General features: G+C 39.5%; 1 protein-coding gene across 1 annotated transcript in view; it reads right to left on the reverse strand.

Annotated features, from left to right (window-relative positions):
• The window catches only part of nrxn1a (neurexin 1a), a 1764001-nt gene that overhangs the window by 1715701 nt on the left and 29286 nt on the right, over positions 1 to 19014 (reverse strand). The window contains exons 2-3 of the mRNA XM_072265192.1: positions 18140 to 18231; positions 6504 to 6585 (exon numbers count right to left, since the gene is read on the reverse strand). The gene's annotated coding sequence lies outside the window, so the exon portion shown is untranslated. The remainder of the gene's footprint in view (positions 1 to 6503; positions 6586 to 18139; positions 18232 to 19014) is intronic.

A 19014-nucleotide genomic window follows, 5' to 3' on the forward strand; every position in this document is an offset into this window, starting at 1 on the left:
TGATGACACTTTGTTTATTTTCTCCATCTTCTATTACTGTGAGTGCATTAGATGGAAATTTTATCTGTTCGCTACTTTGGACTGGAGTTGTTCTTGTGTCTTGTATGTATAAAATTATAGGGTGTTTTTAGCCCAGTTGCTATATTAACTGACAAATAATGTGCACACTATTTCCTTGAATGTTGAAACTCAAGTTTTGACTACTGATATTATTTCAGTATGTTTTTCCCAATACTTTTCAGGTTTGTGAAATGTTTTATCAGAGGAATTTAAGAATTTGTATGCTAGTTTATTCTTAGACAACTTTAGTACTATCATGTTTATTTGTGCTTCCATTCCAGCAACAAATGACATTTTCTGGGCTTAGTTTCCCTCCATCTGGTGTTTATAACCATTCCAAAGTACTGGCATTTTAATTTTTACAACACATTTGCATTGGAACTTCACGTTCTTGGCTGCTTCTATAGCTTCATGAAGATCATGGTCACGTGCTACGCCATCAATTCCATGAACATGGACATGATCAGCTCTGGGTATCAGAAAATGTATCATCCAAATGGAGCATGAACTTTGTTTAACAGTAAAAAATCCTCATCAAGCCTTTAATGGTCCAATAGCCTTTGTTTGCTGAAAACTTTGGTTTCTGGCAATGCAGGTGGGATTCCTTCCGGAGCTACACTTGGACAGAAATTTCTTTTGATCACTTGATTCAATGGAGCAAATCTTAACCATCCATTACAATTCCTTTCAACATAATGAAGTTCATGCAGCTTGTAAGTTTACATAAACAGAAGAGATTTTGCAAACACTGGAAATCTTGAGAAACACACATAAAGATGCTGGAGGTCCTCAGCAAGTCAGAGAGCATCTATGGAGGGGAATAAACATTCAACATTCTGGGCCCTTCATAAGGATTGGAAAGGAAGAGGGAAGGGGGTAGAAGCCAGAATAAGAAGGCAGGGGTTGAAGAAAAGGAGTACAAGCTGGCCAGTGACAGGTGAGAACAGGTGGGGGGGGGGGGGGTTCGAATTAAAAAGCTGGGAAGTGATGGGTGAAAGAAGTAAAGGGCTGACAAAAAGAAATCTAATAGGAGTGGGTATTGGCCATGGAGGAAAGAACATGGAGGGAAATAAGATGGCGGATGAGAAGGGATGAAAGGATAAATGGAATAGGGAACAGTAAAAGAGGCAAGGAGGGAGGGGTAGAAATTACCGTAAATTGGAGAAATCAATGTATATGTCATCAGGTTGGAAGCTTCCCAGAGAGAATGAGGAGTGACTCCTCTGACCTGAGGTTGGCCTCGCCAGGGCAATAGAGGCGGCCATGGACAGAATGTCAGAATGGGAATGGGAAGTCGAATTGAAATGGGTGACCACTGGAAGACCCTACCTTTTGCGGCAGAGTAAACAAGCTCAGTAAAGCCGTCACCCAATCTGCACTGGATCACTGATGTACAGGAGGCTGCATCAAGAACATCGGATAAAATCGATAACTCTGACAGAATTGCAGATGAAGTGTGGCCTCAGCTAGAAGGACTATTTGATACCCTCAATGGTGGTTAAGGAGGAAGGTATATCGCCAAAGACACGGGCAAATTTCTACAGAAGTACTATGAAGAGCATTCTACCTGGCTGTATCATTGTCTGGAATAAAGGGGCCACTGCCCAGGATCAGAAAAAAGCTGCAGAAAATTATAACTCGGCCAACTCCAGCATGGACACTAGCCACCCGTGCACTGAGGACATCTTCAAAAGGCAATATCTCAAAAAGGCAGCATCCATCATTAAGGACTCCCATCACTCGAGGAAATAATCTCCTCTCACTGCTACCATTAAGGAAGAAGTACAGAAACCTGAAGCCACACACTCAGTATTTAAGGAACAGCTTCTTTCCTTCTATCATCACGTACACTAACTCACTACATTTTCTCTTTTTTGGCACTACTTATGTAGGACGTTTCTCTTCTTTTTCCTGATCTGGATGGCAATGTAGATTTCATAGAACATAGAACAGTACAGCACAGTACAGGCCCCTCGGCCCACAATGTTGTGCTGACTCTCAAACCCTGCCTCCCATATAACCTCCCACCTTAAGTTCCTCCATATACCTGTCTAGTGGTCTCTTAAATTTCACTAGTGTATCTGCCTCCACCACTGACTCAGGCAGTGCATTCCACGCACTAACCACTCGCTGAGTAAAAAACCTTCCTCTAATATCCCCCTTGAACCTTGCACCCCTTACCTTAAAGCCATGTCCTCTTGTACTGAGCAGTGGTGCTCTGGGGAAGAGGCACTAGCTATCCACTCTATCTATTCCTCTTAATATCTTGTATACCTCTATCATGTCTCCTCTCAACCTCCTCCTCTCCAAAGAGTAAAGCCCTAGCTCCCTTAATCTCTGATCATAATGCATACTCTCTAAACCAGGCAGCATCCTGGTAAATCTCCTTTGTACCCTTTCCAATGCTTCCACATCCTTCCTATAGTGAGGCGACCAGAACTGGACACAGTACCCCAAGTGTGGCCTAACCAGAGTTTGATAGAGTTGCATCATTACATCGCGACTCTTAAACTCTATCCCTCGACTTATGAAAGCTAACATCCCATAAGCTTTCTTAACTAACCTATCTACCTGTGAGGCAACTTTCAGGGATCTGTGGACATGTACCCCGAGATCCCTCTGCTCCTCCACACTACCAAGTAGCCTGCCATTTACTTTGTACTCTGCCTTGGAGTTTGTCCTTCCAAAGTGTACCACCTCACACTTCTCCAGGTTGAACTCCATCTGCCACTTCCCAGCCCACTTCTGCAACCTATCAATGTCTCTCTGCAATCTGCGACAATCCTCTACAACACCACCAACCCTTGTGTCATCTGAAAACTTGCCAACCCACCCTTCTACCCCCACATCCAGGTCGTTAATAAAAATCATGAAAAGTAAAGGTCCCAGAATGGATCCTTGTGGCACACCACTAGTCACAATCCTCCAATCTGAATGTACTCCCTCCACCATGACCCTTTGCCTTCTGCAGGCAAGTCAATTCTGAATCCACCTGGCCAAACTTCCCTGGATCCCATGCCTTCTGACTTTCTGAATAAGCCTACCATATGGAACCTTGTCAAATGCCTTACTAAAATCCATATAGATCACATCCACCGCACTACCCTCATCTATATGCCTGGTCACCTCCTCAAAGAACTCTATCAGGCTTGTTAGACATGATCTGCCCTTCACAAAGCTATGCTGACTCTCCCTGATCAGACCATGTATTTTAACAACTCCAACACCTCCTCTGCCTTAATATCAACATGCTCCAGAACATCAACCTCACTCATATTGTCCTCACCATCATCAAGTTCCCTATCATTGGCGAATACCGAAGAGAAGTATTCATTGAGGACCTCGCTCACTTCCACAGCCTCCAGGCACATCTTCCCACCTTTATCTCTAATCTGTCCTACCTTCACTCCTGTCATCCTTTTGTTCTTCACATAATTGAAGAATGCCTTGGGGTTTTCCTTTACCCTACTCGCCAAGGCCTTCTCATGCCCCCTTCTTGCTCTTCTCAGCCCCTTCTTTAGCTCCTTTCTTGCTCCCCTATATTCCTCAATAGACCCATCTGATCCTTGCTTCCTAAACCTCATGTATGCTGCCTTCTTCCACTTGACTAAATTTTCCACCTCACTTGTGATTACTGCAACATCCAGAGGTATACCTCTTGATCATAGAACAGTACAGCATAGGGACTGGCCCTTCAGCTCACAATAGTGTATGGAACTAATGATAACATATGCTTTATTTTTTTTCTTGTGAATGTTGCGTATCTGATGCTATCTGCCTGCAATGCTGCGACAAGTACTTTTTCTTTCCTTTGGAACTACACACAGAACAATAAGCTCAACTTTGACTCTAAACAAAATTGATCCCTTCTGCCTAAACAATATCCATCCCTTCATTCTCTGCCAATTTATGTGCCCATCTAAGAACTTCTTAAACAGCTATTTTTGAACACCTCTATCGTATTTGCATCCACTATGCCTGCCTTCAGACGGGTTGACCAAACCCAAATGAACTTACAATGGAAAAATTAATTGCATTTTTTTTTAAATTTTAGCTGTCTTTTGCTGAGTTATATATTGCTGTAATGTTTTTATCATTAATTCGGTACAATAGGATGAAGAATTACACAAGTCCCTTAGCAAAGACATTCTTTCCACCAGGCAGTACTTAATGATTAATATAGGATGATATAAATGTCAATTTAAATATCGAACTGTGCCTCCACTTTGAGTTGGGAACTGAACTGAGTAAAACAAAATGCTTCAAACAACAAGCAGATCACATCATTGAACCATTTCTGTTCCTGCTTGGTGCATTTCAGCTTTTAAAACCCTAACCTTGATTTTTCACAGTTCTTAATAGCAATTAGCAATATCCTGTGATCTGCTAACAAAATAACCAGGTTATAAACCTTACTGAGAAGCAGCAGCAGTAACAGTCAACAATGGCATTTTTTCAGCAGGCAATAAACCACTCCCAGCATATAAAAACAGGAATTTGTGAATTCAAATATGGTTAACTTAAAATGTTGCAAAATGTAAATGGAAAGTTTGTGATAGATCTTGAAAAGTACACTCTTGTGGTACGCAGCATACCCAAGGAGTAGAAGAGTTTTGCACAGGAAGGCATGCCACAAAGGGCAGAACCAAGTTGAAAGGCACTTTGTACATGCAAATCAAAGTATCTTGGAGTACTATGGGGAACTATGCAACAGGTGGCAGTAGAGCAAAACTATTAAGCAAGGTTGTTGGTCATTTAAAACAGCAGCAACTCCCAAGGAGATGAATGAAAACAGATAATTTATGCAAATTACTTTACACATGAATTAATTAGCATTTGTACAGCAAGCTAAAGAGAGAATTTCAGAGCTTGCAGTTTTGGTTTTAAAATGGTAGAGAGATATTATTAAAATTGAGATATTGATCAGTTGCAAGACAACGTGGGTAAGAAAAGTAAGAGGTGAATGGAACTAAGGATGAATTAGGCCAGAGTATAGAATGAGCTGAACACAAGAAACCAGGAAACAGACTTGATGAAAATTCAAAGTTCAAAGTAAATTCGTCATCAAAGTACATATATGCTACCATCTACCATTGTGTGATTAGTTTCCTTGCAGGCATTTACAAAGAAAAAGAAATACAATTTTATGAAAAACTATCCATAAACAAAGAATGAAACACCAATATGCAAAAGGCAAGCTGTGCAGAGAATATTAGTTGTAAAGAGTCCTTAAAACTCTGCAGATCATAGATTCAGTTCAGAATAGTGGTGAGTGAAAGTTATCCACACCGGTTCAGGAACCTTTTTGTTGGAGGGTAATAACTCTTCCTGAACCTGGTAATATGGGACCCAAGGCCTCTACTTCCTACCTTATGGTAGTGAAGAGGGCATGCTCTAGTCAGTGGAGGTCTGTGATGAACGCCGCTTTCTTCTGGCAGTGCACCATGCAAATATACTAAATGGAAGTGCTTTTGAGTGAGTGGCAACAGGAAGAGATAGAAGTGAGGGAGGGCAAGAGGACAACAGAAGGGAACACATGAGGAGGAGTGAAGGGGAAAGAGCATGATCAAACGCTGAGGGGAAAGGGGATGTTTGAGAGAGGAAAGCAAGAGAGAAATTAGTCAGAGTGCAAAAAGGTGTACGAGTAGTGAGTGGGCCAGCAGGCAGCAATAGATAATGAGCAGGATATTGTTTTAGTGCAGAATGATAAGCTGAAATACAAGTTGTTAGCTTCCCTATACTTAATTTGACTCCAAATAATAACATTTTAGAAAAAGGGCCTAGAAAGATTGTAGATTAATCCAAGTTAAGTTGTAATTGTGTGGAAATTGTCGTTATTTTTGAATAACGTTACCAAGGAATAGCATATGGATGAGAAACAGAGGGCTAAAGACAAATCCTTGGAAGACATTAAAAGTAATGGTGGACCTTGAGAAAAGAAGCAATTTGCAGATGATGTTCTGGTTCTAATTAGATAGACAGTATTTAACCTCACTGAAATGAATGATTATAGAAGAACACTGGGCAGCACGATAGCTTAGCAGTTAGCGTAATGCAATCACAATGCCCACGACCTGGGTCCAATTCCGCCACTGTCTGTAAAGAATTTATACATTCTCCCCGTGGTTTCCTCCACATTCCAAAGATGTAACGGTAGCAGGTGAATTGGTCACATAGGTGTAATTGGTCTCAGTGGGCTGCAGGGGCCTATTATTGTGCTGTATCTCTGAATCAAACTTTGGAAAAGGGATGGTTAGCAAAAACAAAGTACAGATGCATGCATGAAGGAAGGAAGAAAAGACTTGCCCCAGTCATTGCAGTCAAATTTAGTTCATTAGTGATTATTGTCAAAGAGATACAACGTACAGCAAAAATAATAATTTAAGTTTAAAAATAACAGATTTAAAAGCTTAGCTTACACGAGAAAAAGAGTAAAAACTTACATTTGTATTGTACTTCCAAGATGACCATTGGGAAAAGAGGCGATATAGTGTGAACGAAGTGAAGGCGACAACAGTTTTGACACTTTTTTTCAAGTGGGGGAAAAAATAAAATTAAGTTTAGAAATTTAAAGTCACAATTCTGGTAAATGGTTCTAAAGTAGGTTAGTGTGCAATTTGAACTAAAACGTCATGTAACTGATATATTTGGTGTGCATTAATTGCAGTTTCAATAACTTTATTAATCAATGGAATAACAGTTATATATTTGAATTAAATGTTTTAATAATATTAAATATTTTAATTTTGAATTGATTAATTTCTAATATAATACTTCCAGGATTTCTTAATGTTTAAGATATTGAGAAACTTTCAATGTGCATTTTCAAACCAGATTTGACATTGATCCACTACAATGTTTGATATCATTTGCAATTCATCAGCAGATCAAACAGTTTATTTCTGCAGACAGAAAGTCAGGGACAATATACAGATACTGTAGAGCCTGAAAAGAAGCTGTGTCTTGGAAATTCTAACTGGCCAAGGTCTAACCAGCCACACAATCAACATTCTAAGGTTCACTGTTGTATCCTTAATATTTCAGTAATATTAGAGCAATATTGTAAATACATTGTTTGATTAAGCATTCTTTGTTTACACAATTAATTATAGGTTATATGTACAAAGTACATTAAATGGCATACATCGCCACGCCACCATATGCGCGCACCACTAAAGTAAAAACTAAACATATAGGAGTTATCCCCAGCTCCATGTTTATTGGAGTTATAAAATATAACTGTGGTGATGAGCAAGTTTTAAAATGAACCCAAGACAACTACCTACCGCTTGAAATGCAGCAGTTTTCCTCTTCTGAAGGAGAGACAGAGTGTGACAGAGAAAATGGAATAGCCAATGAGAAACAAATACCAGTTTTGGTGAGTGTAACTGGTAGAAGAGCAAATAATTTGCTTTGAATTTTACTGCTGCATCAAAACCAGCCAAAATGAACTTTGCTGATATCATAAAAGAAATGCAGGAACATTATGAACCAAAAACATTGTTGATTGCAGAATGCTTTAGGTTTCATAAGTGAAATCAAAAGGAAGGGGTGTCCATTTCAGTGTATATAATTGAGTTGAAGAAGTTGTCTGAGCATTGTTAGTTCATTGATGGGATTAATGATTCACTGAGAGATTGTTTAGTTTGTGGCATCTTATAAGAAAGTATTCAAAAACAGCTCCTAACTAAAGCACAACTCACGTTTAAAGAACAGTTGAAATTTCTGTATCAATGAAAACTATAGCTAGAGATGCAAGTGAATTGCATTCTGGAATGAAAGTAAGCATGAACAAAATTGCATTGTCTAAACTGAAATCTGCATGGCTGAATAAATTGTGTTAACATTGTGGCAGGATCTCACATACACCAGACTAATGCCAGCTTAAAGGTGAAGCTTGCAGAAAATGCAACAAAGTCGAACACATACCAAGAGCATGTTGGGCAGGCAGAAATAAATGGACTGCATGGGGATGAAAAAAAATATCTAATCTGCATGCTGTTGATGAAAAATCTGATAATCATGAGAGTGACACAGGACTGCTTAGCCTTGAGATATATAGTGTGAAAACTGACAAGCAATATGGATTACACCAGAAATGTATGGCAAATTAATTAAAATGGAATTGGACTATAAATCAAAATGGAAATGAAACTAGTTTGGCTGTTTCAGTCATTCTACAAAATCAGTTTGAATGTCATTTTGAAGATTCTGAACTGAAGCCTGCAGATATCCGATTAAGAACTTACACTAGAGAAAATGTAACTCCTGTGTGAATGACATTTGTAATAGTGAAATACAACAACCAACAAGCCACAATGGGGTTGAATATGGTAACAACATGAAGCCGCCATTGTGGGGCCATGATTGGTTGAGACAACTACAACTCTACAACTTGATTGGAGATTCATCCACAATTTGCATGCCATATCTACTGCAATAAAGTCAATTGAAAGCGAATTAAGAAAGGTACTTGATGATGCCATAGCAGTTTTCAAGAATGGCACTGGAAAACTCAAATATATCAAGGGTTAAGTAGTGTTAAATGAAAATTCTACACCAAGTTTTACAAAGCCTGTGCAGTTCCTTATACCATCCATGATAAATTAGTCATTAAGGTGGATCGAGAGTGAAGGAATTCTTTCCAATGTTGAGTGCAGCCCATGGGCATCGCCAGTGGTCCCACTAACCAGGAATGGGCCTGTCAGGATCTGAGATGACTTTAAGGTCACCATCAAAACCATGCTACTGGCTACTGTGCTCCACCCTTTGAACTCATTACTACAGATCAGGAAGAAATGGCAACGGACAAAGGTAACAGAAATGGTGACATCAGACACTGCACTCAAATTATGATCCACAATGCCCAGTGAAGCTTGCCTGTGACACCTCACCTTATGGTATAGGTGCAATCATGTCGTAATGGAAGTGAACTTCACATACCTTTCGCGTCACATTTTCCTACCACCGCAGAGAAAAATTACGTACAGATTGACAGAAAGGCCTTGAGTTTGGTCTAGGGTATAAAATGCTCCAACCAGTAGTTATATTGGAGAGAACTTACCCTTATTTTTGATCTTCAATCAGTAATGTCCATTTTCAGTCCACAGAAGGGTATTCCACTAATAGCAACAGCCTAAATCAGTATCAGATTTAAGATCACCAGAATATGCTGTGAAATTTGTTATGCAGCAGCAGTATATTGCAATACATAATAAACACTGTAAATTAAAGTACATACATTTTAAAATTTTAAATTAGGTTGTGCCAAATGGAGGGGGGAAGGAAAAGTCATGAGGTAGTTTCATGGGTTCAATGTCTATTTAGAAATCTGATAGCAGAGAGGGGAAAAAAAACTATTCCTGAATCAATAAGTGCTTGCCTCAGGTGTCTTGATGGTCTCAATTACAAGATCGAATTCTACAAGACAACTAATCATGGAAATGATGATGCATTGTCCCATTTACCCTTGGAAAACTAAATACCTGAAAAATTTACAAAAGAGGACATCCTGCTTGATATATTCTCCCTGGTACAAATCAAAAGTTTCCCTAATACGGAAGATATGATCCAAAGGAAAACCAGTAAAGACCCCACACTGTCTACATGGCAACCCAAAGAGGCTGGAATGTGCAGCAACTCCCCCATTTTTTAACCAGCGCTGGCAAAACCTTGCTCTTGATGGAGATTGCCTTAAGTGGAGATTGAGATTTGTTGCAACGTACAAGATGACAGCAGGAGCTACACTACATGCTATTCATCTAAGGCATGGTCAAAATGAAAGAGCTGGGCTGAAGCATTGTCTAGTGGCCTGGGATAGATCAGCAGATTAAGTAGCTTTTTGTGCACTGTTTGGGATGCCAACACGTCCAGAAAATGCCAACAGCAACTCCGCTTCAAGCCTAGGAATAGACTGCATTGCCCTGGCAGGGGAGTCCTGTGAATTTTGCCGGACCATTCATGGGCACAAATTTCTCGGTAGTAAAGTATGCAGCTACAAAGTGGCCAGAAAAGTTCCCAATGGCTTCCACTGCAACTTTGCAAACTGTTGACATCTTGAGAAGTCTCTTCTCAAGGACTCGTATTCCAGCGCACTTAGTCAGTGACAATGGACCACTGTTTATTGCAGAAAAGTTTCAGTCTTTGCTGAAAATGAATGGAATAAGACATTATATCTGCACCATATCACCCAGCTACAAATAGCTTGGCAGAAAGGTTTGTTCAGAATCTGTGAACAACGTCAGCAGAACACACTACACTGAATCAGAAGCTCGGCAATTTCCTCCTTACATATATTCTAATGTAGCACACTGCACAACCAACAACTCAGCGACTATGCTGCTCCTGGGTCGACCCTTGGATCTTCTCAAACCCAATCTCAAATGGAGTAGGAGGGACAAACAGCTGAGACAAGCTGAGAGCTCCTCAAACAATGAGGCTCAATGTTTCACTCCTGGACAAGCAGTCCTGGCAAGGGACTACAGAGGTGAACAAAAGTGGGCACTTGGAAAGATTAAGGATAGAACTGGACCACCCTCCTACACAGTGGAAAATGCAGCTGATGTCATCTGGAGATGACACATTGATCAGTTGAGGACAGCAGACACAACTGTTAGAGAAGAAAGGTGTCTAGAGCTGTCAGAACAAGTTCCTGTAGTCCAAAGTCAGCTCCTATAACCACCACAGAGGAGGCCACAGAACCTGAGATTATTTCACAGCCACAAGTCTCACCTGCCAAGCAAAGCAACCCGCCCCCCACCTTTTCAAGAAAGATGTTATCCCACAAAAGTAAAAAATTCTCCACAGCGATTAATCTTCAGGGCTGAAGATTGATAGATATATATACAGTAACGAGTAATATTGTAAATATATTGATTAAGCATTCTTTCTCTGTTTACATAATTCATTATGGGCTACATGCATAAAGTACATGAATGGCATACATCATTACACCACCACCTCATATGTGCGTACCTCACTGAAGAAGTAAAACCAAACTTCCACAAGTTATCCCAGCCTCAGTATTTTTTTTCAATTACTTTGATGCTTTGGAGTTACAAAACATAATACTCACCTGTGACCAGAAATCCAACTGGACTAGCCACATAAATATGATGGCCACTAATCAGGTCAAAAGCTTCCTTTCTGCATCAAATTCAGGAGAAAGTGGCCCACCGGACTGGCATGCCATTCACTCTGCTATCATTGCATGATGGGAGCAATGTACATCATCTGCAAAATACTCTGATTTGTTTTTGCCTGGGGTACTCCAAAAGCATCTCCAAATTTGTTTCTATCACAAATAAGGACCAGGGCAGCGGCTTTATCCCCAACTGCAGGTTCTTCTCCAAGTTATACAATATCCAGATGTATCACCATCTGTCATCACTGCTCAGCCTAAAACCTTGAATTCTCAAATGACCAGCCACGTGGGACCATAGAAGAACTGCTGCTGTTCAAGATAGTGGCTTGGGCACTGGCAATAGATGTTGTTGTTGATACTGTTGGTCAAATGTAAACCATTTCCTTGTGAAACAAAAACACCCAAAGTTAATGTCTTCACGTTAATTGCACAAATTGTGATTAATTGATAGTCCACCTCCAAATTCTGACTATATATAATAGATAGGGAGAAGTGTTGAGATATATAGTGTCAGTACATTCTGAAATAGAAGGCCAGGGAATATTGCAGAGCAAAATTAGAACAAAACCACAGACAATTTGAAAATGAGTTTTTGAGATTAGTGTGATTAAGAAATAAGGAACTCAGCAAAACAAATGAAAGAGGACAAAAATTTTGCTTCAACACATTTAACATTGAATGCTGGATAGAAGACCTCATTATCATTGTGGTCTATTTTCCATTATCCAAATCAAAATTGCACCAGCATCCTCCTACCACTGTTAAATGCAGAAAAGCTCATAGAATGCAGGACAATGATGGAGGAAGAATCCATCGATACTCCCAGCAGCCATTCACTGCTTCCTCAGTCTTACACCAAAATTGAGCAAATTTCTTACTCATTTTTAAATTTGTAATCACAATTACATCAGCAATATTCATCCAATACAAACAGCATTATGGACATGCTTTGCCAGGTCACTCTCCTTGCCACCCACCCCTCATTTTTTGCCTTTAACACAACTTTAAACCCAGAGAATTGAATTACGGCTAATTGGATCCTAAGTGGTAATCAAAGAGAATATTAAAGAAATGAATCACCACTCACTTTGAACAAAGATTTCAGAAGGAATGCAAAAATGATAATAACGAAGGACAAACAAACAAATGGCATTGTGAAATATGGATCAGATATGCAATTTGAAGCTCAATCCATAATTAAACAGGATAGGGAGATTATACACTTGCAGGTTCATTATGGGTAATGTGGCTGTGAGAAAGACTCAAGAGCGTCAGATGTAAATTTCTGCTGGGAGAATTTAATCAAACTGGCAAGAATAATTTGGAAGATGAATTCGTACATTACACTTTAGATAGTTTCTTGCACTGATACGTCCTTGAATGAACCAGTCAGTGAACAGGCTATTTTAGATCTTAATTTTGTCTAATAACCCAAGATTAAAAAAAGGCATTGCAATAAAGATTCCTCCAGGAAAGGTCATGTTTTAGGGGATATAACACCACCATAAATAATAGGGAATCAAGAGATGTAGCAGATGTCTTTTTCATATAAGTGCAATGCCCTGTTAAAGATTTTAGTGTTAATGTTGTAGGGCATTTCACACAATGGTTCTCAGTAGAAGCAATGTGTTTTGCTGGTAGCGGTTGGGTTACTGTTAAAGATAAGGGATGCTTAGGAACCTTGTATCATTCTATCAGGATGGTGCAACTGGGAGAAGATTCAACAGAGTGCTGGGGCAGAGGTTTTGTGATGGACACTGAGGTGGGACACAGTCCTTTGCAGCAGGAGATGGAGAAAGAAGAACCTCGAGAAAACCAGCTGTAGGATTTGATCCAGAGGGGATGCGTGATCTGAAGAAGCCCAAGAGGGATCAGTGATTAGGAGTTAGTGCCATGAGTATATTAGACACAACAGCTTGTGGAAGATTTGAGCTCCAACCTGTGCATATTTGACGTTTAATTATGATGGGCCCTTTTGGTTCTTTTTCTTTCCTTTCTTTAATAACCTCGGCGCATCTCAGCGGTGTGTGCTTAGCCCATTGCTCTACTCTCTGTATACACCTGACTGTGTGGCTAGGCATAGCTCAAATACCATCTATAAATTTATTGACAATACAACCATTGTTGGTAGAATCTCAGGTGGAGACAGGAGGGCGTACAGGAGTGAGATATGCCTACTAGTGGAGTAGTGTCGCAGCAACAACCTGGCACTCAATATCAATAAGGTGAGAGAGCTGATTGTGGACTTCTGGAAGGGTCAGACGAAGAAACACATACCAATCCTCAGAGGGACCTGAAGTGGAGAGAGTGAGCAGTTTCAAGTTCCTGGGTGTCAAGATCTCTGAAGATCTTACCTGGTCCCAACATATCAATGTAGTTATAAAGAAGGCAAGATAGCAGCTATACTTTATTATGAGTTTGAAGAGATTTGGCATGTCAACAAATACACTCAAAAACTTCTATAGTTGTACCATGGAGAGCATTCTGACAGGCTGCATCACTGTCTGGTATGGAGGGGCTACTACACAGGACTGAAAGAAGCTGCAGAAGGTTGTAAATCTAGTCAGCTCCGTCTTGGGTACTAGCCTACGAAGTACCCAGGACACCTTTAGGGAACGGTGTCTCAGAAAGGCAGCATCCATTATTAAGGACGTCCAGCACCCATGGCATGCCATTTTCTCACCGTTCCCATCAGGTAGGAGGTACAGAAGCCTGAAGGCACACACTCAGCGATTCAGGAACAGCTTCTGCCCCTCTGCCATCTGATTCCTAAATGGATATTGAATCTTTGGACATGACCTCACTTTTTAAAAAATATACAGTATTTCTGTTTTTGCACTTTAAAAAATCTATTCAATATACGTAATTGATTTACTTGTTTATTTATTATTATTATCATATTTTTTCTCTGCTAGATTATGTATTGCATTGAACTGCTGCTAAGTTAACAAGTTTCACGTCACATGCTGGTGATAATAAATCTGATTCTGATTACTGTTTCGTTAAGTTAACATTCATAAATATACTTTCTTTACAATTGTATGCAGTGTACGATCTGTTATTTCTTGCTGACAGGTGATTGTAAGGAGACAGTAATTTACAGAGTATTCACACAGCTCGGGATTCAGGCGAGACACCCCAACCTCCCGGGTTTGGCGGGACCCAAGTCACATCTACCCTAGATATACAGAGTCTGAGAAAGGTGGTCTGCTCAGCACTGAGTCCAGTGGCTGCTGGTGAGGGGGTAACAAGCTGCACCTCTAGAGGCAGCCAGTAAAAAGGGGTTCATTATCATTCAAAAAAAATCTTTTTATATCAAAAATATATAATAAAACATCTTTGTGTCTCTGCATAGCTCAGCAACAAAACAACCTAGAAACCTTTAATTTTGTAAACATTGCACTACACTCTCAATTTTTCTAAAACCGTCAATAAGTGACACTCTATAGCCTAAAGGACCTCATTTTAATATCCTACATTGGAAATTGAGTTTTTTCTTTTAAAAAAAATCATCAGATCTATTTTTGAGGTACAAAATATTTGGGTGGACCTGCATGGAGTACTTTTGATCTACTTGAACTACGAAAAGAAACACTGTGCACAATGTGTTTGTGAGAAACTAGCTATGATTTAAACCAATTAAATGTATCCAAGAGAAAAAACAAAGTTTAGTGAGATACAGAAGAAATAGCTTAGATAACATTGTAGAAGCTGTTTATAATGATTAAGATATCATTTCTTTTAAATGCTCCTGTTGATAAATATCTTTTCTTATTAATCTACTTTTAACTGATGCTTGAAGACAAAACATTACTGCCCTGACTGTAACATTATCAGGTATTTGACTGCCTTTACATTTAAAAAATCCTTAAGAATCCCCACCAACTGAGCCATACCATCTTCTCACAGCTACCATTGGCCACAAGGTACAGAAACCTGAAGTCCCACACTGCCAGGTTCAAAGAAAGTTACTTCCCTTCAACCATTCACTTCTTAAAGTAACGGAGATAACACTGATCACTATTTCAGTGTAGTAGCACAATGACCACATGGATTTTTTGTTCTAAATGTGTTCTTTCATGCATAATTTTGTTATTTTCAATGCGAAGGCTGTGTCTCGAACGGTATGTGCCTGTGATGCCACTACAACTGTGTTTTTCATTGCACTTACGCATACATGTACTTGTACACATGACAGTAAACTCAACCTTGAAGTGTTTACAATTGTCCAGCATTATAATTTCAGGGGATCTGTCCTGGGTCAAGCACACAAGTGCCATTGCTAAGAAAGCACAACAGCACCTCTATTTTCTTAATAGTTTGCAAACATTCAGCCTGTTATCTATAACTTTAACAAACTTCTGTAGAGGTGTGGTGGAGTGTATATTGACTGGCACCATGGTCTGGTATGGAAATTCCAATGCCCTTGAATGGAAAAGCCTACAAAATGCAGTGGATACAGCCCAGTTCTTCACAGGTAAAGCCCTCTCTACCATTGATCACATCAGCAAGGAATGCTGTCACCGGGAAACAGCATCTGAGTATTAACTGCTTATTTATTATTTTCTTTTCTTTTTGTATTTGCACAGCTTATTGTCTTTTGCACACTGGTTGTTTGCCCATCTTGTGTGTAGTTTTGTCATTGATTCTATTGTGTTCCTTCGTATGTGAATGCAGCAAGAAAATAAATTGCAGGGTTGTATACGTGACATACATGTACTTTGACAACACGGTTACTTTGAAAACTGCTTCAATCCACTTTGAATACACATCGTCTACAATCATTATTATTTTCCTAGAAATCAACTGACACAATCCACGTGTATCCTTAGAAATGGTTTGTTCAGAGAGACGTGAAACACTGAGAATAGTTATTGACAGATTCTTGTTTGATCTTGACAGCACCTTCCACTGCCCATCTATTTCAGGCCATCAGGCAAAACATCTAGACAACTGTTTCACATGAGACATACCTGGATGTCCTTAAAGTAAATGCATCAGAATAACTGCTCTTCCTTGTGCTGGAGCAGCTGTTCTGGATCTCCACAGAATCACACTATTCTAAATACATTGCTTAGCATCTTTTCTGTAAAATGTATAATTTTCATATTCAATTCCCTGCATGAGAGAATAGGGAACACCTCATCAGGGTAGCAAACTGTGAAAAAGTACTGTGTATTTTACAATACAAATCCAATAAACTGCTATCAAATTCATTGCAACTGTCTGGCTCCCTGAGGCTCCCCTTCTGACAAATCATATCTCGACATCCTTATTGTTTTGCATGCATTAATTTCATTCCTCTTTACAATTTACTTTTTCTCTGTTGAAAACTTCTCATTATTCCTGTTGTCTTGTATATCTTTTCCCCCATCATTCATGTAAACAATCCCTGCCTCTGCTTTTTATTAAAATTTGAACTCTCTTGTTAAATGATTCTCTGCTTCCCCTGAACTCTGGGTTGGGTGGCAGTAGCTTGTTTGTCAAAATATGCCTATTTATCAAATAAAATGCATGCTTAGTATTTTCCATATTAAGCTTCAACTTGCAGTCTGTAGACAAGTATCAATTGAGCACATTACAAACTTACAAACTTGCTTGGACCTGTAGTTTTCATTTCTCTTCCATTATTAGTAGGTTTTAGAACTACATTTGTATATTAATTGATTTCCTAGACTGAAAATTCAGACAAAAAAAATCAAGAAATTCAAGATGTTTAATGTCATTTCCCGTATGCAAATGTAAACAAAATATTGTTACTCCAAATACATCCTGAAGTCAATAACCATCTTCTTTGTCTCACTGACATTGAGGAAAAGGTTATTTGCTAGGCACCAGGCCTTGAGCTCTTCCGCCTCCTCTCTGTAGGTTGTCTCATCATCGTTACTGATGAGCCCCACCACCGTTGGAGTCATCGGCAAATTTGAAAACGTGATCGGTCGGGTGCTCGCTCACATGTGAGCACAGCATACAGCAGTGGGCTCAGCACACAGCCCTAGAGGGAACCCATATTGAGGATGATGGGGATGGCGTTTTTGCAAGAGATAGGGTGAGAAAAGGAATAGTCCAGATAGCTGTGAGAGTCAGTAGGCTTATAGTAGACATCAGTGGATAAGCTGTCTCCAGAGACAGAGACAGAAAGATCTAGAAAGGGGACGGAGGTAATATAGGAAGTGATTGGGTAGACTAGGACTTTATTGCTTGGAAAGCAAGAGATTGAAGGATGATCTTACAGAGGTCTACAAAATCATGAGAGATATAGAGGAGAAGCGAAAACTAGAGGACATATGCTTAAGGTGAGATTTAAACAGGATATGAGGGACGACCTCTTCAGGCAGAGGATAGTATGGCCATTGAATCAGCTTTTGGAGAAAGTAGTTGAGCAAAGCACAAAAACAAAATTTAAAAGATATTAGAATAAGTACATGGATAGGAGTTTTGGTGAATATGGACTAAATGCAGGCACATAGCACTAGTTTAATGGGTACTATGATAACTGGGACCAAGGGCCTGTTTTCATGCTGTATTATTCTCTGACTATCATTTCTGGTTTTTTGGTGAGCAGCACAATGCATTATTAAAAAAATCAATGATTAAAGACACTTATTTTTTCCATCCCTGCAAAAAAAAAGGCCTATTACAGCCAATGTTTTGTTCACATAAGCTTGTTCAAACATCCCAGAAAAATCTTACATCTCTACTTCAGGAATAGTCAGATTCAATCCTACAATTTATTTATCATCTTCACTGCTGATGATGGACCAGGATATTGCCTACAACCACAAGTTTCTTTGCATAAGTTTCTTTATAAGACACTGGAAGATAGCTTTAGGGTTCTGCAGGACAATTTCAATATAACTATAAAATTGTCCATTTCTCAGAAACTGGACAACACAGTCATCACACCAGCTCTTCTACTCAATTATCACTACTCACCTGCTCGCTCATCCACTCAACTTCACTTCCCAGACCCACCAATGAGCCTGCACGGCAACTTCTCCATTTGCTTGTTCGCTGGGTAGACAAGTCTATGAACAAAAGTCAAAGAAAACAGGTGAGTGGCAAAAAAAACTTAAGGCAACAAGAGAGAGAATAATGGAAAGAAAACAGTATCAAAAATGAAAGGACAATAGAGGATTAAAAAAAAGTTCAAAGAAAATATAATCCCCTCACTGGGCTGATATGCAAACTTGGCTCGATAGCTGCTTCTCACTACTAAGTCACATAAGCTGTTAGCAGAATGCTCACTTTCACAAACGATATACATTTAAGGTCAGTATGATTTGGAGTTCAGCCAAACAGATAAGTTGAGATGTTCCGATTAATGGATCCTTGATTGAGCGAATGCTGTGTAAATACTGCCCATACCCAATTATCTGTCAGCAAGAAATAACAGATCTTGTATGGCATAAAAAAAAATTATAAAATATATTTACTAATTTCTGCTTCATCAACTGGTTATTAAGAGAGACAAGGAAAATAAAAGGCCCATTACAGTTAAACCAGTCTAAATGTGCTGATTACCATTGGAGCTAATATCTTCCAAAGCCAGGTATGACCATTACTTACAGAGCCAGTATGCGTGATACCACCAGCCACAATTTGACCTTCCTTTGACATCCGTCTCAAATCAATCTCTCTCTCTCCTGCCCTCCTCCCCCCGCCCCGCCACGAAGCCATTCATTTGCATGAAGCACTTCTTACAATGGGATCTCTCCTCCCCACAGCATTCTGCGGCATCTTCCTTCCCATCACGCTCTGCAGCTCCTGCCCAAAAGACCATGAATCACACTACTGTCCATCATAAATCT

This window comes from Mobula birostris, chromosome 8 (assembly GCF_030028105.1).
Source record: "Mobula birostris isolate sMobBir1 chromosome 8, sMobBir1.hap1, whole genome shotgun sequence".
NCBI classification, from domain to species: Eukaryota; Metazoa; Chordata; class Chondrichthyes; order Myliobatiformes; family Myliobatidae; genus Mobula; species Mobula birostris.